Source organism: Canis aureus, chromosome 3 (genome assembly GCF_053574225.1).
Source record: "Canis aureus isolate CA01 chromosome 3, VMU_Caureus_v.1.0, whole genome shotgun sequence".
Taxonomy (NCBI): Eukaryota; Metazoa; Chordata; class Mammalia; order Carnivora; family Canidae; genus Canis; species Canis aureus.
The window spans coordinates 25,907,251-25,931,463 of record NC_135613.1 but is presented as its reverse complement, the minus strand read 5'-3'; the positions used below and the strand labels follow the sequence as shown (position 1 = coordinate 25,931,463).

Here is a 24,213-nt window from a genome sequence, read left to right as displayed (position 1 = left end):
TCTTAGCCTGAACAAAATGAGCCATGCCACGGCATGGAGAGGAAGAACCCACATGGCTGGAGAAGCGAGCAGTATCAGGCATGGTGGGAAGAGGAAGCAAGATGAGCTCTCTTCGCACTCGGCCCCGCAGCCCAGACCCAAGACCCGCTCCCCGGCACTGCCCTATGGCCTGTTAACCAGAAGTCCTTCCCCTGGGGTCCTTACCTGCCTCTGGAAATTAACTTCAGGCAAACAGCTGCTCAACTGTGATGGGCGGGCTGTGGCCGGGGAGAAATAGGAAGGTGGGGCCCTGTGGAAACACAGAACACGGGTCATGGGAGGAGCCGGGAGGGCCCGAGGGGGTGCCGGAGTGGGAGCTAGAGCACACACCCCACGCTGGCGGATCCACAACACTGGCGGGAAGCTCATGGCAACGGGCTCTGACATGGTCCAGAAATACCTGTGTGTCTGGCCGGCCCAGGGAACCTGCACCGACGCCTCTGGGATAAGGTGCTGACTGCAGCTATACTCGCCTGTCATTTCCGGCTGAAGCAGGTCACCACACACCCGCCTTCCATGGGTTAGTCACCAAGTCCAATGGAGAGCTGCGCTTGGAGATGTGAATCACTCCAGGGCAGCTGATGGGCAAGTCCTGCACCTGCACGGGAAGGCGTCCCACCCACCAAACATAACCTGAGCCAGGCGCAGGTACCGCAGCGCTCCACCTGCTTTGTGCTCAGACAGGCATTTATGTGTGTCTCGTGCCTGCTGAACATCTGTAGCTGTATATGTAAACATAAACCAACCCCCCCAATACACATAAAACACAGCTGCAGGCAATTTACAACCCTATGGGCTTGGCCCCATGTCTATTGGCCCCATGTCTACTGGCTCCAAATACACCTCTTGCAGGGATCAAAGAACACAGTCTTCCTCTTTTGCCCACAGCCTCATCATTGAGGTCCTCTGCAGGTTACTCTGGCAGGAGCACAGGCCGAGGCAGGTTGGGGGCACCAGCGAGAGGTGCGCCTGCTGCTCCAGCCCGGCCACATCCTCTGCTTATGGGCATGGACCTCGGAGCCCCTGGTTACAGGCTGACTCCCAACTCTCGGCCCTGCTATGTGAGGACAGAGGTCTGAGGATGACACTGAGATAACTGTTCCTTGGGAGATGCAGGACCAAGGGCAACCGTGAAACCCCTCTTCACTGTTTTTGGGCAAAGAAAGATGCTCACTCACCCAGGGGGCTGAAGAAAACATGTTTCCCAGAGAAAATGAGATTTCAAAAGCCTGCCCTACAGGGCAGACGCTTCTCGAACCCTCTGGGTCTCTGGTCTGAGTATCTCTTCAACCAGCAATGGCCCTCAGATGGAGGAGCTGTCACCCACCCCTGCCACTCCCTCTACCCTCAGACTACCCCTACAGGAACAGGCATCTTTAGCGATTAATTGCTCTTTTATTCTTCTAGATATCAAAACACCGAAATACCAAGGCTCCCTGGGGAACCTTCCATCCAAGTCCCCACACTCTTTTAAAAAGAGATGAGAAGAGACAGCCTTCTCCCACTTCTGAAGGGCTTTAATTTCTTCAACTACCGCAACAGCCAATTAGTCTCCTACTGTCTACAAGAATCAGACCCTTCCAAGAAGCAGAGAGGACCTCTGTACTAGTGACTTTAAGGGGAAGGCATCCAAAGGCTACAGTGCTGTTCCTGATGGGACTGTCCAGAGATTTGCAACCAGCTATCCTTTTTGCCATTTTATGATCAGGTCAGTGTCCCCGTTTTACAGAGGAGAAAACTGAGGCTCAAAGTCCTGGGGGTCCCTGAGCCAGTGGAAGGCAGTTAGCGTGCTCCAGGAGCCGGACTATTTCTGGTTCTGTTTCATTGCCCATCAGCTAGGCACCCTTAGGTGGGTGGCTGCCGTCTGGGCCCTTCATTTTGCCCTCCATAAAAAGGAAATCATGACCTCTATCATGTCCTCCCTCACTGGACACAATGAGATCAGGGTGGGTTCATGAGCTGAAGCCTAGAAGGCCCCACCTTTGGTGTAAAGCTCTGCTATCACAGTCTCAAAATGCTTAATCATTTTTGAACAAGGGGCCCTGCAAATTATCAAGCTGGTCCAGAATGAGAAAAAGAATGTCAAGGCACCTCTCAACCTGCCAAGGGCCCTGGAACCTTAAGTAGACATGACACAAACCCAAGAAGGATTTCCTAAATCCTGTCTTGGTGTACATGGCCCTGTGTCAGGCTCGTGGAACAAGACACACAAAAGTGGGGCTGTGACACCGAGCCTGCCTTCCAGGAAGTGACTAAGGGGCTGAGGAAATCACACCACACAAAGCAAACAGAAAACAACACAAACAGTGCCTAACAATGAATCAAAAAGAGACGTCAGGTGAGGACACAAACATTGCCAGAGTGCCAGATGCATATAATTCACGGGGCCCGGGCAACTCAGGAGTTTAGCGCCACCTTCGGCCCAGGTTGTGATCCTGGGGACCTGGGATCAAGTCCTGCGTCAGGCTCCCTGCATGGAGCCTGCTACTCCCTCTGCCTGTGTCTCTGCCTTCCTTTCTTTGTGTGTGTGTCTCTCATGAATAAATAAATAAAATCTTAAAAAAAAAAATGCACGGGGCCTGACACCGACCCCAGAGCAGCTCAGAAGCTGCAGGAAAACACCCAGGGCTCGGACCCAGTGTAGTAAGTGACAGAATAAGGATTGTGCAGAGCTCTGCAAGAACACGGAGGGGGAGGAACTAGCTGCCAAGAGCTCCAGGGACAGGAAACTAGAGCTAGGTCTTGAAGGATGAATAGAAGTTTGCTGGTAGAGAGGAAGGAGGACACTGAGGACAGGCTCAACAGCTAGAACTGGCTCCACGGGTCACAGAGAAGCCCATGGGGGCTGGTTAGTAGAGCAAAACCACCCTTTAGATAAAGCTGTTACTACCATGGACACTTACAAAGTGTTCTGGAGACAGAGTCAAAATGTGGTGAGTAACAAGATCTGGGAGACACTGTGCCCTGGATGGGGTGGGAAGGACGGCGCAACATGTGTGAAAGTGAAGAACTATATCCCGGTCACCCCACTTACCAGCCAGGTGGCCCTGGGGAAGTCATTCAACCAACAAATTCACTGAGCACCTACTGCGTATTGGGATAATCAATGAAAAAAAAATCAAAAATCCCTACATACTCTGGTGAGAGGGGAGAACAGACAAAAAATAAAAATAAAAATCAATCAATGGGAAATAATACAGTGTGGGTGGAAGAAGGTGACCGACAGGTGCTATGATAAAAACTGAGCTGGGTGAGGGGACCAGGGATGTAGTCCTGGCCGGGTGGAATAAGACTGGAATAAGGTGATGGGGTGAGCTGTGGGAGCCCAGAGCAGATCTGGAAGGAGACCCCCGGGTAGGATGTGCTAGAGGAATAGCAAGAAAGGCCATGGGTGCCACAGGAAGGGAATGCACACGGGGACAAGGGGCACAGGGCAGTGGATGGCCAGAGCCCGAGAGGCCTCTGGAAAACTTCATGTGACCTCTAAGAAAGGGCAGCCAGCAGAGTGTGTAGTCTAATCTAACCTGGGTTTTGGCAGGACCACCCTGACTAAGATGCAGAGAAGAGCCAGGGGGCAGTGAAAGCAGAAGCAGGGGGAGGCTGTGGTGGGAATCCAGGCAAAAGGAGTGGTCAGGACTTCAGGAGGACCAGCAGTACAGCATGCAGTGGGGGGCAGGTGCATGGGACGGGGACTCCCAGGCCTGGGAGCTGAGCAACCTCCTATCAACCAAGGTGGGAGAGAGAGGATGAAACGGTTTGGGGAAAGAACCAGGGGTTGAATTTCAGACAGCTTAGAGCCTTCCCATCAATAAGCCTCAGTTTCCTTACCTGTAAAATGGGGATGATAATGGCATCTGCCTCAAGGGCTGTGAAAATGAGATAACACACAGAGAGAGCACTAGGCACAGTACCTGGCACACAGCAAAGGCTCAATAAACACTAGTTACTCTAGTGATAAGATCACAGGGTGATAATAGACAATGTGAGTGAGTGATATTTTTCTTCCAGGATCAGGGGTGGGAATAAGACTAAACAGTAAGAAATCAAAGGCTTAAAATACCTGGCTTCCTTTCCTCCTCCTTCCCTCCCAGTTCACTCATCAGCCCCTAGTTGGCTTAAAGGAATGATAAAGGGTGAAGAGCTACAAGGTCAGGGGGAGTGCAAGACCCCACCTCCATGCTCCACATGCCGCCCTGAATCACTGGGGATGCTTTAAAGCAGAGTTTCCCAACCTTGGCAGGTTGGAGATTTTGGAATTCTTTGTTATGAGGACTGTCCTGTGCATCATAGGATATTTAGCAGCATCCCTGGGTGATGTCCACTAGATGTCAGTAGCACCTCCTCCTTGTTGTGACAACCAAACCTGTCTCCAGGCTTGTCCATGTGTGCTCTGGGAGGTCAAATCACCTCTGGTTGAGAACTCCTTTAAAGAAATAGTTGACACACGATTCTAACTATTGGCCAAGTGCAGTGCTCACCCCTTCATGTACATGAATTATTCAGTGTTCAGAACAGATATCCTTATAAGGTTTTACAAATGATGACGTGTAGATGTGGAGATCAGAGATCACTGAGCCAGTCTGTCCTACTCTGTCCTGAGGCAGAATTTGAACCCAGATCATCCATGCTCTGAACCACCATGCTATATCACTCTCCAGGATACATGTAAATGGGTAGGACACACTCAGGGCCAAGGAGAGGGAGGCAAGACTGAACCTGGTTTATAGCTCTACACTGGGCGGCAGCAGCTCAGACCCTTAGCAACATTAAAACTGGGGCACCAGAGAGAATTTGTACAAGCTCTGCTCTCGGTAATTAAACTACAACCTCCTGGACTCTGGGGCCTCATGAGCAACTGCCTTAATTAATAAATTCCACACTGCAGCCTCCTCAATCCAGAGCCAGGTTTAGCATTCTTGAACTATGTTCCAACAGCATGAGCAAAACAGGTGTAATGGCAGTCAGGGAGTCCGTAGGACACAGCATCATTCTACCGGGATGAGCTTGGGATAAAGAATTTGTCCTGAGGTCACCAACCAAGTTCAAACCTAACCCAAAGTTCCTTCCTGCTCTGTGAAGCCAGGCTGTGGGGCGGAACAACAGTAATTACTGCTATTGCCGGAGTGTTCTCCAAGGGCCAGGCAAACAGTCAGTCACATTCATCACATTGCCTTGTTTAATTTTAGTCCTTGCCACAAGCCTGCAAGGTAAGAGTTATTCCCATTTGACAGATAAGACAACTGTAACTCAGGGATGGTTAGTAATCTGCCCAAGGCCACCAGGCCTGGATTGGAATGCATGAGTCCCTTCCATCCCATCAAGCCCCTCCTGGCTCAGGAGTTGAGGGAAGCATCAGTTGTTTCAATTGAAATGAAAATGCAAATCCACTTTATAGAAGAAAAAGGCCAGAACCCCAAACTGCTGCCAATCAGAAAATGAGATAATGAAGAAGGAGGAGGAGGAGGAGAGAGAGAAGGGGGAGATGGAGGAGAAGGAGAAAGGAGGAGAAGGAGGAAAGGAGAAGGAGGAGGAGGAGGAGAAGGAGGAGGAGAAGGAGAAGGAGGAGAAGAAAGAAGAAGAAAGAAGAAAGAAGAAGGGAAGAAGGAAGAAGGAAGAAGGAAGAAGGAGAAGGAGAAGGAGGAGAAGGAGAAGGAGAAGGAGAAGGAGAAGAAGAAGAAGAAGAAGAAGAAGAAGAAGAAGAAGAAGAAGAAGAAGAAGAAAAGATAACGCAGCATAACACAGTGAATGGTCCTTGATGGGATGGGGGTGGGAGGTCATAAAGGCCATTACTGGGCAATTAGGGAAAATTTACTAGGGAATATTGATTAGATAATGATATCGTATCAACGTTGTATGTGTTGAATGTGATTTCATCCCAGTTGCTCTAGATAAAATCCTGGTCCTTAAGCGATACAGGCTGAATGAAGTTTTTGTGAAACATCTCAATGCTTGCAGCTTACTTTCGAATGGTTCAGAAAAAAACAAACAAACAAACAAACAAAAAAAGAAACAAACAAACAAACAAACGTGTATAAGTGTGTGTGAGCATGCACAGAGATTCTAACTATTTAGAGCAAATTTGGCAAAAGGTGAACTCTGGTGAAACCAGACAAAGGGCAGAGCTCACTACTATTCCAACTTTTCTGCAGATTTGATATCAAAACTTAATAGTAGGGAAAACACTGAAAAGCCGTGGGGAAATGGTGAAGTGAGGCAGTAGGAGGGACCTGCAGTTGCTCATGGAGTTGCTGTGTGGGGAGCTGAGTGTAGCTCAACCTGAAGGCCCTGCTACAGCCAGGAGCAACTCTGAGGCCTGAATAGAGAGGAGCCCTACTCCTATCTGGCTGCAGGTCCGTGGGTGCAGGAGTGATTCCAAACTCTTGGAGTTCACCCCACACAAACCTCCCATCTCTAAGCTGCAACCTGCCTTTCACAGCAACGCGGCCAGCACATTCTGTTCCAGTCGAACCACTGATGAAGGCCCTCTGGTGAGGTTCTTGCAGCATTAAAATCAAATCCATGGGACCTGATTGAAAACAACCCAACAGGGGATCCCTGGGTGGCGCAGTGGTTTAGCGCCTGCCTTTGGCCCAGAGCGCGATCCTGGAGACCCGGGATCGAATCCCACGTCGGGCTCCCGGTCCATGGAGCCTGCTTCTCCCTCTGCCTATGTCTCTGCCTCTCTCTCTCTCTCTCTCTCTCTCTCTCTGTGTGACTATCATAAATTAAAAAAAAAAAAAAAAAAAAAAAAAAAGAAAACAACCCAACAACAAGCAGAGCACAGCCACCCAGCCCTGCTGTCCTGACAACCATGGGAAAGGCATCCACATGGAAACTCGCAGTTAGGCTGGGAAGGTGGCCCCTGGAAGCATCAGGAGGGCCTCCATGGTAGACTCCCATCCCCCAGAGCAAGGCCCCAGGCCACTTGAAGGCCACTCAAGGGTACATTGCATAAAGCAAAGGGCTGCCTGGGTGTGCCTGGGTAGCTCAGTCGGTTAGGTCGGTTAGGTTGCTGACTCTTGATTTTGGCAGGTCATGATCTTAGGGTGGTGGGATTGAGCCCCATGTTGGGCTCCTCGCTCAGTGGAGAGTCTGCTGGAGATTATCCCTCACTCTCTCTCTTTGTCTCTCTTCTCAAAATCAATCTTCAAACAACAACAAAGGGCTGCAGGACAGGCACAGACTTGCCCAGAGAGAGCTCCTTCAGGACCTGCCTGCTGGACAGGAGGTGAGAAGACCCCCCCCACACACACCTCACCGACTCCACACACAGGCAGGGGCAGGTCCTCAGTTGGGGTATCTGGCAAAGCCTGGGACATTCCTGATCCTCATAGCTGGGAGGATGCTAGTGGGTAGGTGCCCGGGATACTGCCAAATGCCCTGGGGAGCCTGCAGCAGCCCCTGCTCCCACACCCGCCAGTCGTCACCTCAGGTTACCAGCTGCACCTGGCTCCTTCAACACCTCTAGGCCTTAGCAGCTGTGCTCCCTCCACCTCGAATACCCTTTCCTACTTACTGTTCTCTGCTCTGTAACACCTTCTCTGGGCTGCCCTGAGCCCTGGCCTCACATTTGCCCATATTTCCCACCTTGCAGCACTACCTGACACAGCACTCCAGGTGTCTGTGCACCTCCTCCCACCTCCAAACTGGAAGCTGTCTACAGACAGGCCCCGGGCCGCCTTCTCAGGGACGTTCAAATGAACCCACACATCTCATTAAATACAATTCTTCTATAACTCTCAGGAGGAGCTGATCCATTTTCTTTAGTCTCCAGTATTTTTGTGGGCCCTCAGAGAGCTTGCAGGCTGTGGGCTATGCACCAAAGAATCTGAATTTTGGGAGTGGGGAAATAATGCCGCCAGTCACACCTGGGGCTCTGTTCTGTGAATGAACACGTTCAGGGAGCCTGTGAGATTCACTTGGGAACCACAAAGGATCCCCAGCCTCAACATCCTCACCACAGAGAATCTGAGACATGGAGGACTAGAAGGGGCCTGTGTGTACAGACTGGATCATGTTGATATGACTGCACTGATACAAGGCATCTGTTTAGAACTTCTGGCTTGGGATGCCTGGGTGGTTCAGTGGTTGAGTGTCTCTCCTTGGCTCAGGGCATGATCCTGGAGTTCCGGGATCGAGTCCCACATCAGGCTCCCCATAGGGAGCCTGCTTCTCCCTCTGCTTATGTCTCTGCTCCTCTCTCTGTGTCTCTCATGAATAAATAAAATCTTAAAAAAATAAAAATAAGTTAATTAAAAAAAAAAGAAAAAAACTTTTCCTATGATTTTGGCCTGATTGAGAAAAATAAGTCCCTCAGCTATTGCTGTCTCTTCAAGTCCCGATTTGGGTGTAACCCCCCATTTTAGAGCTCAGCAAGAGTACCTGGCGGGCCTGCTCTGATCTGACAGCATGTCGCAGTTCAGCTGAGAACAATGCAAACAGGAAAGGAATGTGGAGGAAGTTTCTCCGGCAGCAATGGGGACACTCCTGGTCCGGGGCTAAGTTACTGACAGAGGGACATGCAGGTGGTGGTGGCTTTCTCTCCGCACCAGAGGGGGATGAGGACACAAGGTAAAGGCTATCTTTTGACCTCATTTTAAAAGATTCTTTTTTCTTCCCAGAGAACAGCTGGAGCCCTGAAACCTAGCCAAGCCAGAGCCAGAGACATGAAGTCAAGAACAAGCGTACCTACAACACCCGGCTGCGGGTCTTCCTCTGATTCAGTCTGATTCATGACCCTTGGCCTCTGGCAGGTTTCCAGGAGTGGGTAACACAGACTCCAGAGCCCTTGTCTATTTATAAGTGAGTGGAAGAACTGGAAGCTTCAGCCCTTGAATGGGTGCAAGCACACTCTGTCCCCATCTGGGCAGGAGGCCTCCTAGGCTGGATGACCCTCACCGCAGGCTGAACACCTGGCTGTGTCGGAGCCACCCCCACCACCCCCACCAGGTGCAAGCTGGTGACAGAAGGACCCTTTCCCTCTCCTGTGACCTGGATCGACCTCTGAGATGCCCCCTGTTTGCTGACACCCCACCCCCAACCAACGGAAAACTTACTTTGCATTGCTGGTCAGTCTCCTGGGGGACAAAAATCCAATCTACCTTAGGTTTAGTAATCCTGGAGAAGGACCTGGCCAGGAGGTTTCACAGGCCTTGTGTCACCACCAGAGAAGGAGGCCAGAATGAAAATTTCAACCAGTGAAAGTTCTGTCAACCTCACCACCCACAGCTATGTCCACTGGAGGGTCATCATTTAAAATTTTTAATTAAATTGGTAAATTAAAAAGATTTTTTTTCTAAGAGGAAGAGGAAAGACTGCCAGTGCTATTTATTTAACAGGAGTTGCATAAAGTCCCTTCACTCAGAAACCTATGGACACGTTCACACTGCTCTGGTAATGGCAGGGACAAGCCTCATTCTCAGAGGCAGGCCCAGGCATGGCCCCGGCCCAGTACTCCCCTCCCCACACTGGCTGCTCTGGCTCTTCTCTTTGCCCTAGCTCTCCCTCCATCCTTTCCCTCCATTAAAGTCCCTTAGAATTGGTTCAAATAAATAAGCTTCCTGAATGAGTTCACCGCATCCCCTCAGAATCCCAGGGCCAGGAAGGCCTCCAACTTCCTGTTGCGAGAATTAGGTCATTAAATCAATGGGGTCGCCTACAGGGCGAAGTCTCAGTCCTCTGGTTGTGCCTCCAGAGCCAGCCAGTCCTCACCACCCCGCTCTGGGGATGACTCTCTTCGGGATCCCGCTGGGAGGCTCAAAGCATGCCCTCCTGGGTGAAAATTCTTCCTATAAACTCTTAAGAAAATAAGTTTTAGAAAGCCTGGGTGGCTCAGTGGTTGAGCATCTGCCTTCGGCTTAGGGCATGATCTCGGGGTCCTGGGATTGAGTCCTGCCTGCATCAGGCTCCCCACAGGGAGCCCTCTCTCATGAGTAAGTAAAAATAAAAAATAAAAAAGAGGGATCCCTGGGTGGCGCAGCGGTTCGGTGCCTGCCTTTGGCCCAGGGCGCGATCCTGGAGACCCGGGATCGAATCCCACATCAGGCTCCCGGTGCATGGAGCCTGCTTCTCCCTCTGCCTGTGTCTCTGCCTCTCTCGCTCTCTCTCTCTCTCTCTCTCTGTGACTATCATAAATAAATTAAAAAAAAAAATTAAAAAAAAAAAAGAGAAAAGAAGTTTTAGGGGGCATCTGGGTGGCTCAGTCAGTTAAGCACCTGCCTTTGCCTTACGTCATGATCTCAGGGTCCTGGATTGAGCCCCACATCGGGCTCTCTACTCAAGAGCCTAGAGAAGGAGCCTGTTTCTTCCTCTCCCTCTGTGTGCTTGTGCTTTCTCTCTTTCTCTCAAATAAATAAATTTTAAAATCTTGAAAAAAAAGGTTTTAGGATTACAGCCCCCTCTTTATGGATTAATTTGCATAAAACAGGTATGTTTGTTTACCTCAAAATCATACTCATGCCATCACTACAAATTTTTTTTAATTTTTTTTAATTTTTATTTATTTATGATAGTCACAGAGAGAGAGAGAGGCAGAGACACAGGCAGAGGGAGAAGCAGGCTCCATGCAGCGGGAACCCGATGTGGGACTCGATCCTGGGTCTCCAGGATCATGCCCTGGGCCAAAGGCAGGCGCCAAACCACTGCGCCACCCAGGGATCCCCCATCACTACAAATTGCAAGGATTCAGTCTACCCACACATCCCATAAGCCACACTGTTTGTTTGGATAACTGCTTCTGCTCTATGACACAGGCGGTGACCTCCCCTCTCCTTTCTCTCCAGCTACCTCTGAACAAAAAAATAATCCAAGGAAAGAGGAAACCTCCTCCCAAGAGGCTATGAAAATTTAGTTTCCTCCCTCCCTTAAATGTTTAACAGCTGATAGACAAAAACAAAAATATTTTAAACAAAGACAACTCCAGAATTCACATGCTTTTATTACATCAACTCCAGGTGGTGGAGAGGGAGAGGTTACCATGAAGGTGAGAACTCCTTGATGGGTCACAAAACCCCAGCCCACGTGCTGGTGGCAGGAGGGATAAGGGATGGCCCAGGAAAATACAGGCGCTCCCTGGAGGTGGGAAAACAGCAGGAACCCAGCCACAGTTACCTAGAGGGTTGGCTCTGGGCCAGGGCCACCAGAGAGAAGCTCAGAACTCTGGACCGCAACGGACTGCAGGATGCTGGGGCCCATGTCAGGGCTCTGAGAAAGAAACTGTCCCCATTCCCTATGGGTGTAGGCATAAACATCCAGGCCAGACACACCCAGATAATCCAGTTCAGCGGCCAAATCCCCACCATCCATTTGTAATGACATCCTTCATTCCCAAAGCCACAGAACCATTAGTCACCAAGCAGAAGCTCCCAGCAGAACTGGCTTGTTACCACTCCCCTGGCAAAAAGACTCCTGGTTTTACAGCCAGCTACTCACCCAAGGCTGTCACATTTCATAAAATGAGACACAGGAGTCTTTTACAAGTCCATAGCCACATAATGCAAGCGGAACCTGGCCTCTTGCAAGAACTCTCAGCTGAGAAGAGAAAGCTACTATCAAGGTTTGTGGAGAGAGAGATAAATGACACTACATACTAGTTTGATGGTATTCTCAAGAATTGAGACTTTCCGTCTCGGAGAACTAAACTTCCTATAAATATACTTGGAGCACATAATACAATGTAGAAACAAAATACAATTACCAGCACCAACACGCAATAGTTCTCACCTGCTTCTAGAAAAGTCACGCAAGTCTGCCAGAAAGATACTAGGTCATAAAAATTTCCAACTCTGAAAAAGAATAACTCACTCAAAAAAGAGGTTCCTAAGAGAAAGAGAAATAGACAACTGTGCACGCTGGAAGAGAAGAGGAAAGTAGCCAGAAATCCAGGACGCTAACCCAGGAGCGCCGGGCAAAGCCAAGGGAACCAGACCAAAATAGATTCCAGATGGAACAAAGTTGGGGTTTTTTTTCTCCTCACCTTTTTATTGTGAAAAAATTTCAAAGCCACGGAAAAGCTGAAAGATTAGTACAGGGAACATCCTAATACCCTGCCCCTAGAGTCACTGCTCGCTAACATTTTGCCACATTTGTCTCATGCCTCTCCATGTTGTGGGCATATGGGGGTGTATACCCTGATTTTCTTCCTGAGCCATTTGAAAGTAAGTCATGGACATCATGATACTTTGCTAAATGTCTCATCACCGTCTCCTAAGGCCATCCTCCCACATAGAACCGGGACACTATTTGCACCCCCAAGGAATTTCATATTGACCCAGTAGAATTCTCTGATGTACACCCGCATCCGAGTTTCCCCAGCCCCCCACCCCTCACTTTGGCTATCACTGGTTTTGTTCTTTTTTTTTTTTTTTAAAGATTTTATTTATTCAGGAAAGAAACAGAGAGGCAGAGACACAGGCAGAGGGAAAAGCAGGCTCCCTGCGAGGAGCCTGATGCAGGACTTGATCCCAGGACCCCAGGATCACGACCTGAGCCGAAGACAAAGCCTCAACCACTGAGCCACCCAGGCGTCCCTGTTTTGTTTTATTAAGATTTTATTTTTAAGTAATCCTTACACCCAACATGGGGCTTGAACTCATGACCTGGAGATCAATAATCGCACACTCCACTGAGGCCAGGCACTGGCTGTCACTGGTTTTCATCCAGAATCCAATGGAGGATCTCAAGTGCATTCAATCCCCATGCTCTTTCACCTCCCTTAGCCTGGAATGGTCCACCAGATCTTGTGTATCACAACATGAACATTTAAAAATTTTATTTATTTTTATTTATTCATATTTTAAATATTTTATTTATTTATTTATTTATTCATGAGAGACACAGAGAGAAAGAGTCAGAGACACAGGCAGAGGGAGAAGCAGGCTCCATGCAGGGAGCCCAATGCTGGACTTGACCCCGAGTCTCCAGGATCAGGCCCTGGGCTGAAGGCGGCACTAAACCACTGAGCCACCCAGGCTGCCCACATGAACATTTTTTAGAGTCCAGGAATGTTGTATTTAGGACATCCCACAATCTGGATTTGCCTGTCATCTAGAATTAGAATAAGGCTAACTGGTTGGCAAGAAGCTATCATAGCTGTTGCCGACACTCCAGGAGAGGCACCCAATACTGGTTCTCCCCCTTTCTGGTGATGCCAGATTTGATTCCTTGGTTGTGGAGCAAAGTTTTAGATATCTAAAATAGAGAGTTAGCATACTGCACAAAAATGCAGGAAAACAGTGGGACAAGAGAATAGTATGAAATGAAACCTAAACATTATAAACGATTTAAAAATCTGATTGTGGGTAGCCCAGGTGGTTCAGCAGTTTAGCGCCGCCTTCAGCCCAGGGCCTGATCCTGGAGACCGGGAACTGAGTCCCACATTCAGCTCCCTGCATGGAGCCTGCTTCTCTCTCTGCCTGTGTCTCTGCCTGTCTCTCTCTCTCTCTTGCTGTGTCTCTCCTGAATAGACAAAATCTTCAAAAAAATCTGATCATATAAAAATCAAAACTCTGTGCATAGAAATATATACTCAAAAGAATAATGACAAATTGTTGAAATTTAGGGGATCCCTGGGTGGCGCAGCGGTTTGGCGCCTGCCTTTGGCCCAGGACGCGATCCTGGGGACCCGGGATCAAGTCCCACGTCAGGCTCCCGGTGCATGGAGCCTGCTTCTCCCTCTGCCTGTGTCTCTGCCTCTCTCTCTCTCTCTCTCTGTGTGTGTGACTATCATAAAAAAAAAAATTGTTGAAATTTGTAGAATGTATATCACAGGCATAAGACAAATTTTCTTAATAAATAAAGAACACCTGTAGATCAATAAGAAAAGACTGCCAGCTCAAGAAAGAAATGAACAAACAGTATAACATATTGCTCATAAATGGCTCTTAAAGCTATGAAATAAAAATTTCCTCTATTTCTTCATAAGGAAAATGCAAATTAAAATTACAATGACATACTCCTTCTAACTTATCTGATTAGCAACAATAAAAAAGTTTGACAACTTCTGTCAAGAGCTGCACCCTTTGCTCTGGCAATTCAGCTAGAATTTATCCTACAGATACCTTTCATGCATAAAATTACATGTATAAGAATATTCCTCATTAATAGTAAAACTTAGAATAGTAAAACTAAAAGATAGAAAACTTAAATGCTCACCAATAGGAGACTGGTTTTAAGAAATTAAAATATGAGGGACGCCTGGGTGGCTCAGTGGTTAAGCGTCTGCCTTTGGCTCAGGGTGTGATCCTGGAGTCCCGAGAACGAGTCCCACATCGAGTTCTGTGGATAGAGCCTGATTCTCCCTCTGCCTATGTCTCTGCCTCTCTCTCTCTCTGTCTCTAATGAATAAATAAATAAAATCTTAAAAAAATAAAACATAATCAATAAAAGGAATGCCATGGAACCATTAAAATGAGTGAGATGTTCTAGTGACTTTAGATAAGTAACGTAACCTCTCCATGCCTCAGTTTACTCATCTGCAAACTGCAGACAATAACAGTACTTACTTCATAGGAATTTTGTGAGGAGTAAATGAGTAATATAAATAAAGCACTTTTAACCATACTCAGCACACATGGGGCATCTAGCATGTGACTCTTTTTTAAAAAAGATTATTTATTTGTTTGAGAAAGAGAGTGTATATGTGTGCACAAGTTGGAGGGGAGGGGCAGAGGGAGAGGGAGAAGCAGACTCCTGATGAGTAGGGAGCAAGATGCAGGGCTCGATCCCAGGACCCAGGATCATGGCCTGAATCCAAGGCAGATGCCCAACTGACTTAGCCACCCAGGTGCCCCCTCTAGCATGTGAATTTGATCTCAAGGTCATGAGTTCAAGCCCCAAGTTGGACATGGAGCCTACTTAAAACAAAACAAAACAAAACAAACAAACAAAAAACCACAATACCCAGCACACAGGAAGTGCTCAAGAGGTATTAGCTGAATGATGACAATAATGATGGTCTTGGAATAGAATGAGTTCCAGCATTTATTGTGAAGGGAAAAAAAACAAGATGCAGGACATATTATAGTGTGAAAACATATAGTGCATGTCAGGCATGTGTGTGTGATCATACATGTACATGTGTACACGTGTAGAATATCTCTGGCTAAGATGCTCAGGACACTGACAGAGGTCTCTTTTGGGACCAGGAAGCCAGGAAGGAAGACTATATAACTTTTAAAATCTTATACTATGTCTGGATTACCTGGTCCAAAAGAGATGAATGATATTTTTTAAAGGAAGTGTAATGGGGTCAGAAGACAAGAGTAAGAGAGAGCTCTTCCTCTGGGTGGTCCCGTCAGTCCAGGAAGTGCTTGGTGGTGAGCATTTAAGCTCCTCTGTCATGGCTCTCAGGCCTAACAAACCTCTACTCTCCCTAGGAGACGGCCACAGGGCAGCCAACACCTGTGGCAAACGTGAGGCAATGGGTGCACGCTGCCTCTCAGGTGGAGTGGCAGCTTCACCCTGGCGGGGAAGAAGGACTGTGCACTTGTTCTGGCCAACTCCGCTCTGCCATAAGCTCCAGAAGGCTGCTCTGTGCAGGAAAGCAGAGCCCAGGCCCTGGAGAGACACCCCCATAGCTAGCCTGCTGGCTTACAGGCCCCTCCCCAAAATCACCAGCACCCCATCTTCCTGCAACTCCAGCGATCCGCCAGAGGAATGCCATGTGTCTTGAGAGGCCACCAGGAGGTTGCAAGAGCAGGAACAGATGGGGGTAGGGGTTGGCCCCTATGCCTCAGTTGGGAAGGTGAACACCTGATTAGCAACGGTCCTCACACAGGTCTAAGATCATGGCCTACCCGAGCTGACCTTGGCAGTTTCCCTACTATCTTTTGCTCCCATCTTCATAAATCTGATTGGATCATCAGGGGCTCAGAACTACTACTTTACCCATTTAAAATCCCCAAATGATCTTGGTAGTATTCACATCTTCATGGCTATAAATCAGCCTTCTTCCACCCCCTACCATCTCAGGAGAAACAAAATTACAAAGAGAAAATCATTCAAGTATTTTCTACCTAAAGAGAATAGAAAAACTTGGAAGGTCTGAAACACGTTTCAGTTCATATTCTACAGCAGAACATTCTATGAGATGAGGGTCAGGATGGGTCTGTGGGAAGCCAAGGCTGTCTGGAGAAGGGGCCTGTGAGGCGTTGGTCTGGTGGGGGAAAGGTAAGGGTGTCAAGGTTAACCCATGTCCTTGGAAACAGGGTCTCTGGTTTGCCTGGAGATTTAGCAGGAAGAAAAAGGGTGGGCCCCATATCAGGAAAGGTGTTTGAAACTACAGGGATCCTGATCCCCACAGGAAGCCCCGCTTGCTGAATCCAGGACTGCAGGATGACGCAGAAGTAACTTCATCTGTCTTGGAGCTGTTATTCAGCTCAGGGGCACGGACCACAGGATTCCAGCAGCAGGAAACATGTGGGTGGGATACTCAGGAGATACTCGGGCTTGAAAAACCCTTAATTGGAGCTGGTCTCCAAAAGCCTCCCACCCAGGTCTCCATGTGGGAGAGGACATGGAAATGGGTCACATTCTCCCAGCTGAACCAACGTCACTGTGGGCTCCGACCACACTTAAAGGAGTCCAGGGGCACTGAGTAACCTGGTCTTCTTGCCGTGCAGGCCGTTTCCTCCTGATCCAGCAACAAATGATGATGAGCCTCTAGACCGCAGGGGCAGTTGATCAGCACCAGGAAGACAGGGACATGTCAGGGGCTGGGTGAAAATAACATCACTCAGGTGTATGCTGTCCTGGGTCTTCCTCTCACTCTGAATATGGGCAGATGCCTGTGCCAGCCCTTTGCCCCCTCCACCCCAGCCCTGCTGGAGGGACAGAGGAAGAACACTGTGTGCTTTCCCATGACCTGCTGGGCCTCCCTGACCTCACTCTTCAAAGGGATCCTGAGGCCAATGCTGGGAAGATGGGGAAGAGATAGCCCTCCCACCCTGCTGTGAATATACTGACCCCACACAGTGTCCAGAGGTACCAGTTCCCTCAGGAACCCCGTGGGCATGCTGGAGAGCACCAAGCAGCTGGCCCCACAGACCACCTGCTACTATGTTGCCTGCTTTCCAGAGTTGGCAGAGGGAGATCTGACAGGTAGGGAGAGAATTCTGGACAGACAAGGTCTGGTGGTCATTTCTTAAGAAAGGCACCAGTTTGGTGGCATAAATTCAAAAAACTTTCAGAAGAGCCTATGATCATTCTCTCCTGACTTGAACTCAAGTAACAAAGCTTAAGACTTGAAGTGGCAAGGATTTCTTACTGCCCACACCAAGTGCAGCTTTTGTTATGTATGACATAGAAGAGCTCTAACCTATTAACTCTTTCCTTGCCTACTGGGGAGCCAAACACAGTCCTCCACCTTAATGCCTACCTAGGGCAGGTCCCCACAGAAGCCAATGTGTATACCTAGAAATAATATATATATATATGACTCTTCCCTAAGAGTTCAAAACATTCTTTATTCACATGACTCCATATAGATGATATGTCTCTTGGCCCTAGACTATAAGCTTTGCATGGGGAAGAACTATTTTTACTCTGCTCACTACAATATTCCCAATGCTTGGTGGAGCCTAGATCATAATAAAAGCTCTGTAGGGCAGCCCTGGTGGCGCAGCGGTTTAGCGCCGCCTGCAGCCTAGGGCATGATCCTGGAGACCCTGGATCGAGTACCACATCAGGCTCTCTGCATGGTGCCTGCTTCTCCCTCTGCCTGTGTCTCTGCCTCTCTCTCTCTCTGTGTCTCTATGAATAAATAAATAAATAATCTTTAAAAAAATAAATAAAAATAAAAGCTCTGTAAATATTTATTAATTGAATCAGTGAATCAATAGAGGGAAGGAGGGTAGGAAGGAAGGACGAATGGAAGACAGCCATCACAGCTTGGTATCTCTGTGTTCTTGGTTTGTCTTATAAAAACATCATAGCCAGGATTAGAAACCAAGCCCTTCATTCCCCTTCTTTGCTTTGCCATCAGTAGTCCTCAACCATATTATGAGGCATAGTATACAGACCTGCTCACAGAAGCTTATACAGTACAACATGACCAGGAAAAATGGAGAAACAGTCATGACCCTCAATCCTTAAGAAACTTCAGAAGGAGGAAGACAATGCTTTGGTCCAGCTGTGTCCACCCCAGAAAGACACCTCTCTCCCTCTAGGGACTGTTGTCTTCCCCTTTTAACAAGGCTTTGTGGAGGATCAGGGCATAATAGGTCTTTAATAACCAAGTATAACAGCAATTGGTGCTCAGAGCCCTTTCATAAAAGAAGTTCAAAAGCACTTTGGCTCAAACATCACATGCCCCTGGGAGCTATGAAGGTACAAGTATCATTATCCCCATTTACAGTTGGGGAAAGTAAGGCCAAGTGAGGTTAATTAGCTTGCCCAAGGTCGGATGAGACAGGGAAAGGGCGTAGAATTCAAACCCTTTGCAGCAGCCACTCAGCTAACTCTGGCCACACTAACAGTGTCACCCACACTGGGCTTAAGAGAGATCTTTCTCTTCTCTACTGTTCTGCTGAGAAGCAGTCTCTAACATGGGGCTCTGAGCTCGTGACCAGGAGACATACTGCCTGGGTTTCAATCCTGACTGTTCCTGACTAGCTTGATCTCTAACAAATTACTTAACCTTTACAGGCCTCAGCTCCTGAATATGTAAAATGGTACTAATGGTGCTATCTCTGAAACTAGGGTGAGGATTAAAGGAGACAATGTATGTAAAATCCCATTTTCATTCATTTTCTCGATGAGCATGCAGCACTCTCACTGGGGGAAAAAAAGTTACTTGAGAAAAGGGTTGCACCCACTCTGGGTTTGGTTTTTACAAGGCTACAGAGGACATACAACTAACAGGCATTTTGGATTCTGCCAATGAAATGTCCCATGAGCCTGAAGGTGACTTGCAATACCAAGTTTAGATTCCCACTGACTTGTATGGGCCTCACAAGGTTAGCAGAGCAAGTGGCATCGCGAACACCAACTGGCAGGGGGCATGCCTGAATGAGAAGCCGGCCAACAGCACCCAGTTTAAGGAGTCTAACTCTGGATTCCTGACTAGCTAAAGCCCTGGGTTCTAAATACCATTTCTCTGATGTTCTGCTGAGCTTCTCAAACTGCACTCGGCTCAGACCAAAGACAGCCAATGCTTTCTAGGTACCACCGTGTTCCTGACCAAACAGGAGGTATTCATGGGTGGCTGGGCCCACTATAGGGGGCCAAGTGATACTCAGCAGGGGGCTGGAAGAGAGGTGGTGGTGGGCTGGGGGGAGGAGAGCTATCCAATCTCAGAATACCTCCAACAAAAACACTGTGACATATATGTGTATGGCCATCCCTGATGCACACAAAAATCAGCAGCAAAACTCCATTTGCTTTAACTCCAATACAGAGCGGCGCAGAGAACCCAAGACACGCCACTCTTGTATAAGGCAAGATGCTAAGAGCTGGCAATGCTTGTTCATTCAACTCGAGAAACTGATTACTCTCATTCTCAGGGGGAGAAGAAGGCTCACGGGAATCTGCAGGACACACAGACACACATACCTGGGCCTTTGTTAACCTAGCTGATGGCTCCTGCATCTCCTGGGTACCCTAGGCCAGAGAAATGAGGAACCTGATAGGAATAAAGTCAACACTACTAGCCTGCTGGCCTCCAAAAGCCTTCCCAGAACAAGGAGAACCCACTCACTGCTCTTCCTCGCACCCTGCTCTTTCTCCTGGCATGGACCCTCAAGGAAGAGTTCTCATGCAGTGACTTCCTATTGTTCAGAATTGAGGGGTAAAATTCAAACTCCTCACCATGGCCACAGATCTGGCCCCTGTCATCTCTTTGCTCACCATGCTCCAGCACCACTTATGGTGCTTATGGCTCCCCGCTGTCCCCTTTACTCATCAGCCAGGTCCCCATTCAAAGTCATCTCCTGAGAGCTAGCTAGAGTTCTGATCCTGACCCCTATCCCAGTCATCTCCATCTTAGTACCCTGTTTCATTTCTCCTTGTATCCCTTTTCACCTTCCTGCATTTTGTTTACCTATTTACTGCTTGTCTCTCCCAACAAAATATAATCTCATTAGACCATGCAACCTGGTGATCTTGTTCTTGGTTCTTTATAGTAGGTGTTCAATAAGTCATTCAATTTAACAAATATTTACTGAGTGCCTACTGGACTACAACAGTAGACAAAAAAAAAAAAAAGGGCAAAATCTCTGTCCTCAAAAAGCTTAAATTCTGGTGGCAGATAAGAAACAAGTAAGAATAGAGTAATAACTACTACTTCAACCAAGTGCTGGGTGCAGTTCTAAGCATCTGATAGGTATTACTAATTCAATCTTCCCAAACACATCCCTGAAGGAAGTATTAGTATTTTACAGATGGGGAAGCTACGGGCACAGGGAGGTTAAGTTACTTGCTGAAGGTCAAGAAGCTCATAATGGCAGAAACCAAGATCCAAACCCAGATAGTCTTGGTACAAAGTCCATGCTCTGACTAAGAGTTACACTTCATCTTTGCTGAGTGTCAAATAACTACTGGGTCAGCGCCCCCCACAGCTGTTCTCTGGAGGCAGGGCTGGAGAGAGAAGAGATCCATCAGGGGAGGGCTGCCCTGCTCTGTGAACTCAGTGAGGTAGAGACTGCTGGCTTTACCACTGTACTGCACCCTGGATGAAGAGGGATCTGCAGGGAAGTGTGGTCTGATGAGGGACAGGGCCAGGGCCAGGATTCCTGGCTTCTAGTTTTAGGTGCTGAGACACTCAGAAGAGTCAACTGATAATTGATGAGCTTTTTGTTTTCTTTTTTTTTTTTTAAATTTTTATTTATTTATGATAGTCACACAGAGAGAGGGAGAGAGAGGCAGAGACACAGGCAGAGGGAGAAGCAGGCTCCACGCAGGGAGCCCGAAGTGGGACCCGATCCTGAGTCTCCAGGATCGTGCCCTGGGCCAAAGGCAGGCGCCAAACCACTGCGCCACCCAGGGATCCCCCTGTTTTCTTTTTTGTTTTTGTTTTTATATGCAGGACACTGACCTTAACGTTGTAATGGATGCAAAATGAATCTAGAGATCCTAGCCTCAGAAAGCTTTGAGTCATACTGGTACACTGGAGCTGTTTTTTTTGTTTTTTTTTTTAACTTTTATTTATTTATGACAGGCACACAGTGAGAGAGAGAGAGAGGCAGAGACACAGGCAGAGGGAGAAGCAGGCTCCATGCACCGGGAGCCCGACGTGGGACTCGATCCCGGGTCTCCAGGATCGCGCCCTGGGCCAAAGGCAGGCGCCAAACCGCTGCGCCACCCAGGGATCCCCCGGTACACTGGAGCTGAAACAGAGGTCAAAATTGACAGGTGCCATTAAAAAATGTACAAAGTGCTATGGGATTTCAAGAGTTACTTAGCCTCTAGGGGCCATAGGTGCCTATCCAGAAAAGAGGGGGCTGGTCTACACAACCCCCTGGCTCTGACATGTTCTGACAGCACAGATTTGGAGCAGCACAGAAATCAAGTTTTATTCTGGTTAATATTTCAAGTGCATGGCCACTGACTGGTTCTCTCATCTACCATGAGAACAGTCCCAATTTCTTTGAACAACATCTTACAGCATCAGCAGGGCAATAATAATGCTCTCGTTTAAGTAATGCAACTGGATATGGGAATGAAACCCAGTGTGTTCTGTGCTCCTCCATCTAACTGGTTTTTAAACCCACAAACTCTCGTCCATCAAGGAGAGGGTGACCTTTCTGTGAGCACATTGTTATAATATAGAAACCACTCCCTAGGGACGCCTGGGTGGCTCAGTGGTTGAGCATCTGCCTTTGGCTCAGGGCATGATCCTGGGATCTGGGATCGAGTCCCACATTGGGCTCCTCCTGGGGAGCTTGCTTCTCTGTCTGCCTGTGTCTCTGCCTCTCTCCCTCTGTCTCTCATGAATGAATAAATAAAATCTTAAAAAAAAAAAAAAAAGGAACCACTCCCTATTCACCTTGTTTTTTTCTGTATCCCTGAAGTCTACCACAGTATCTAGCTCACAATAGGTGCTGAGTAAGGCTAGCTGAGCTAAACCTGATCTAGAAATTGTCTGTAAATCTGAGTCGGTGTTCCCTATAGTTTAACTTTACAGCTCTCAGCCTCTCCCAGGGGGAGGAGACTGGTTCCACCTCTTCACTTTTACGGCTACCACCCTGGTCCCCCAAGCCACTACCATCTCTTGCCCAGAAGCTACAGTGATCTATCTCCTAACTGGCATCCCTGCTTCTACCTTTGCGCCTTACAATCCAGTCTCTATACAGCACCCAGAACGATCTTTGAAAACTTAGATCTTATCTATCACCTCTCCACTTAAAATCCTCTAACAACTTCTAACTGCACTTGGAATAAAATCCAAACCGGTTCTGCAGAGCACTTAACACTCCTGAAATGATTTTGTCTGCTTATTTGTTTACTCTCTCCTCTTTCAAATGTCAGCTTCAGGAGGGCAGGGGGCTGTGTCTGTCTTCACCATGGGAGTCCCAGTGCTTGGCATGGCACCTGTCACATAGTAAGCACTTACACCACTGAATGGATGAGTCTCCACGTTATAAGGCAACTTGTATTTACCAGGCCCACTAACTCCACCAGAAAACCGTAAATGACACATCGACATTTAAAAGCCAGCATCGATGGGATGAGCATTGGGTGTTATACTGTATGTTGGCAAATTGAACTTCAATAAAAACAAATGAAAACAAAAAAAGCCAGCACCTTTTTTACGATTCAAAGTCCTGCTTTAAATCAAAGGAAACTAGTATCTCTGGACACTTTAATGGCCCAAAAGATGAGTATCATTTAGGGTCTAAGACCAGGAACAAGAGCCCAGGAGTTGCAGCAAGGAGCTAAGATCTAAGGTACTTGGGAACAAAACCTCAGGACAAACTGACTGACACACTCCATGCCTCAATTTACCCAGCAGTCAGCCAGGCACACTTCCCTAAGTTCTCTGAGTGACAGGAGACAAAATAATTAACAGCTATAACATACTTAGATTCTCAGATAGGAGGTGCTGCAAGCCACACATCTCATTATTCATAAAACTCTTGATTTGCTGCCAATGTAAGCCTCCCCAGCCTTCCCAGGGGCTAACCTGACAGCAAGTACTGCTCAGACAAGTTCAGCACACGAGATAGAGGGAGGCATGTGGGGCCTAACAGAAGTCGGGTGTCCAGACCTAGCTATGTGCCTCGGTTACCAAGTTCAAAACTAAGAAAGGTGGTTGGGAGGGGGGCGATGAAAAGGAGGTGACAAGTGCAGTGTGGGGCTCCCAGTGGTTCCTTTTGCAGGCTCACATATACACACCCATCATACAGGTGAAACATGTGCCTGCACTATGCACCTTCCACGAATACTCATCAGGAGAGGCGGAATGGGGAAGCGACAGTTCAGTCACACAAGAGGGAGGAAGGGCGGCCCAGTGGCCAAACCTTGGCAGCATTTAGTTTGGGGAAATATGGAGGGGCTCTCAACAGAGGGTCGGGATGCTGAGCGCGGGGAGCGGGTGAGGGGAGAGTCCGGAGGGCACCGCACCCGGAGTGCGACGGACGGACGGTGACAGCCACGCCGACGGGGTGCGGTGGACACAGAGTGGGTGGCTCGGACACCTGTGGAGGCGACCCCTGGGCGAAGGTGAGGACGGCCGCGGGGTGGTCTGCGGCGGGGTCTGGGCCGCGAGCGGCAGGCGGCGGGCGGCGGCGCGACCAGGCGGGGCTGGGAGGCCCGGCCCAGACCAGGGCGCCGCGCCGGGGACCAGCCGGCGGGTCCGAGAGGGGTCGGGGGCGCCCTCCGCGGCCCCTCCCCGGGAGACAAAGGGCCGGTGGCTCCCCCGAGCTCCAGCGCTGCGCGGGCCCGGGCGCCGTGGGCGCGGGGCCGGCCTCGGCGCTTACCTGGGCCGCCCGACCCGGCCGGGCCGGCGGGGGCTGCGGGTCCGTGCGCGGCGCGCGGCGGCCTGTTCCGGGGCGCGCTCAGCCCGAGCAACTGCGGCGGCGGCGGTGGCAGCAGGAGCAGGAGCAGGAGCAGGAGCAGCAGCAACAGCAACAGCAGCAGCAGCAGCAGCAGTAGCGGGAGCGGCCGCCTGAGCCTCCGCCTCCCGCTCCGTGAGTCACCGCGGCGGGGAGGGAGGGAGGCGCCAGGCCGCCGGGGGAGGGA

General features: G+C 48.9%; 1 protein-coding gene across 1 annotated transcript in view; it reads right to left on the bottom strand.

Moving 5' to 3' along the window:
* CTNNBIP1 (catenin beta interacting protein 1) overlaps positions 1-24,213 on the bottom strand; it is a 52,629-nt gene extending 28,416 nt beyond the window's left edge. The window contains exons 1-2 of the mRNA XM_077891297.1: positions 23,952-24,213; positions 205-289 (exon numbers count right to left, since the gene is read on the bottom strand). The gene's annotated coding sequence lies outside the window, so the exon portion shown is untranslated. The remainder of the gene's footprint in view (positions 1-204; positions 290-23,951) is intronic.